A 2,943-nucleotide genomic window follows, 5' to 3' on the forward strand; every position below is an offset into this window, starting at 1 on the left:
TAACTTAAACGAGCCCGAGCCGAGCCTGACCAGGCTCGGGCTCGGCTCGGCTCGTTTGCACCCCTAAGCATACCACACACGTTGGTGTGTTTTTGTTTTGGTTTTAATGGGAGTTTTATGGTGCTTTTTGTTTTGTTTAACAACAATTATGCTTTTCTGTACAATATTAAGAATTTGGTTAACTTCATTATTAGTTGCACTTATTTGAAGTTTAATCTTAATTCAATCTAAAGAGGAACTCATTAGAAATCTATTTAGATTTTAAAATCACACATCATGTTTAATCTATGTCGTTAGTTATATATGTATACGTGAGCATTGATAGGTCTAGTTGTGTAAATTGTAACGAAGATCACTTTGATCCTATACTTGTATGATTAGTGGACGATATTGTTTAAGGGTACCAACACTATGATAACATTTATTAAAGCGCTTATACAGTTATATATACATTTATACATTCGTGGTCTAATGGGAGATTTTTAGATATTTTGGGACCACTAATAAACGTATATAAATAATGTTATCATTAATTTTATATTATTATGGAAATTATATAAAATTATTGATGGAACAATTTTATTAATAAATAAATATATACACCTAGCATGTTAATTTTCGGGTTGAGTTCCCATTTTGACTCAAGATCTCCGAAATCTCTAATATCTCTCACATTCGGTTATATCCCCATCTATAGAAATACGTGATGAGAAGCAAATTTACATTATACGAAAATACTTACAAGAAATTTGTTTTATGTTTTGCTGTGGGATTTAGAGAGAGTTCTTGAGATTAATTGGAAAACTCAACTCTAATTCTTCGAATCCAAATATCATAACGAAATCAGGTATGTAATTGTTCTTTCAGGTTTAAAATTTTCTTTTCACAGATTCGAGATTAAGATCTAAAGCTTCCGCGTATTATGTTTTTGGTTATGAAAATAACCAACATGTATCAGCTAGGGAAATAAACCCTCGTTATATTAGCAAAGGAGGTATAAGTGTTCAACGATGGAAATATATATATATATATATATATATATATATATATATATATATATATATATATATATATATATATATATATATATATATATATATATATATATATCCTATCCTAATAAATAAGTAGAATCGTGCCACGTGTCAGTCTCCCAGGCCCCTAAAATAGAGTTTTCCCGCTTCTTTTCTTCAACTCAATTTACGTAAATGCCCTTCACTTCAAATTGAATCGACGCAATTCAGTTTGCCTATTTTTTCGTCCCTGTACTCTAATTTTTTCCTGAAATCTAGAATCAATCAACGATATACTCTACTTGTAAATAGGTATTTGATATGCTGACTTCTTATAGGCAAACAATCTTCTCTCGACAAAAGTTTAGGGTTTTGGATGGTATTCATCGCTGCCAACAATCTTCTGTTAACTTTTTTCGATCAACAAAACCTTTTAATCTTCATGGAGATTTGGGTTATCTTCCCTGAGATCCAGTTAATAGTGGTTTGAGGGTATTAATTTTAACTTTGGGCATATATGAGGTATGAATCTGGATCTTCGACTCCATTTTGATTTTTATTATGAATCATGATTTTTATTTTCGTTTTTTTACTGATTTAGAAGCTATGTAAATTTATATATTCATTAGAAAGGTCTAAATGATGGCAATGATTGAGATGTGAGCGTATCAGATTTAGAAATTATTCAACCGATTTCTTGGGTTCCAGCATCAATTATTTTGGTGATGAAGGTAATTGGGTTTTCAGGGTGTATAATCCTTAATCAATTAAAGCATGGGAAAAAAAGCTAACAATTTTTTGGAGTTTAAGGCTTTATAAAGCTTTTTTTTATATCTAACAAATAAGTTATTGGTTTGACAATTGTATACATAGGTTATTGATAGTTGTATAGATATGGAGTTTATTGATTATCAGTCTGGTTATCAGGTTCTTATGTTTTTGCTAATTATTAGGTTGGTTCCTTCACTTATCTGTGTTCTTTTCTTTTCTTGCACATTATATGGGTGCAGCTACCAAGCACAACACCAACATTGTTATTGTTGTTATAGGATAACATCATGAAGGTATGTCACGCATAATGGATGGTAAGTATTAAGAATGATCTTCTTTACCTGATATATAATGGGTAAAAGCAACTCTATGTAATCTCTATAGTTTGATCATGAAACTGGTATTTTGAATTAACTATGTTTTGGTGAACACTAATAGGGTCAACAAGAATTTATAAACATTGAATGGGTATCCTTCATCACATTTTTTTCTGGTTAAAATGTCTATTTTAAATTACCATTTATTATTTTTTTTGGTTTTCATGTATTTAAGCAGAAAGCTACGGTAAGTGCACACACACAAATAAGCTTGATGATTTTTGTAATGCTATTACATCCATTATAGCAATTCACTTTCAAAGAAGAATAAAATACTTTTTTCTTCCTTAGAGATTATCGTTTTAATCATTTTCGTCGAAGGGCAAAACTGTCACTTTTTTTGTATAAATAAGGTTGATGATTTTTATTATGTGATTACATCCATTTAGATCAAGTGCAATGTCATCAATCTTTTAAAACATTATTTATGAATTGTTAATGTGTTCTTTAGATTCAACACCAATTAAATGAAGAACACCTTCAAGGTGTCTAAAGGTATCATCATCTTTTCCTGTTCCTGATCACATACATATATGTAAGCTCAAAATTGTTACCAGAGATTTCAAGTGGTTGTTTCTTTTTGACTTATTGGGTTAAGCCAAAAAAAATCCGGTTTAATGTATTTAGAGTTTTAAGATATTAATCATTTAGCTATTTTCCATTCTTCTTTTTTCCTCCCAACTCCTATCATTAAAATTGATGATTACTAGAATTGATGAATATTTACTAAAACCTAACCATGTATTTTTATAAAAAGTTTTTATTTTTGAAACTTTGATTTA

The sequence above is a fragment of the Lactuca sativa genome, chromosome 5 (genome assembly GCF_002870075.4).
Source record: "Lactuca sativa cultivar Salinas chromosome 5, Lsat_Salinas_v11, whole genome shotgun sequence".
In the NCBI taxonomy this organism is placed as follows: domain Eukaryota; kingdom Viridiplantae; phylum Streptophyta; class Magnoliopsida; order Asterales; family Asteraceae; genus Lactuca; species Lactuca sativa.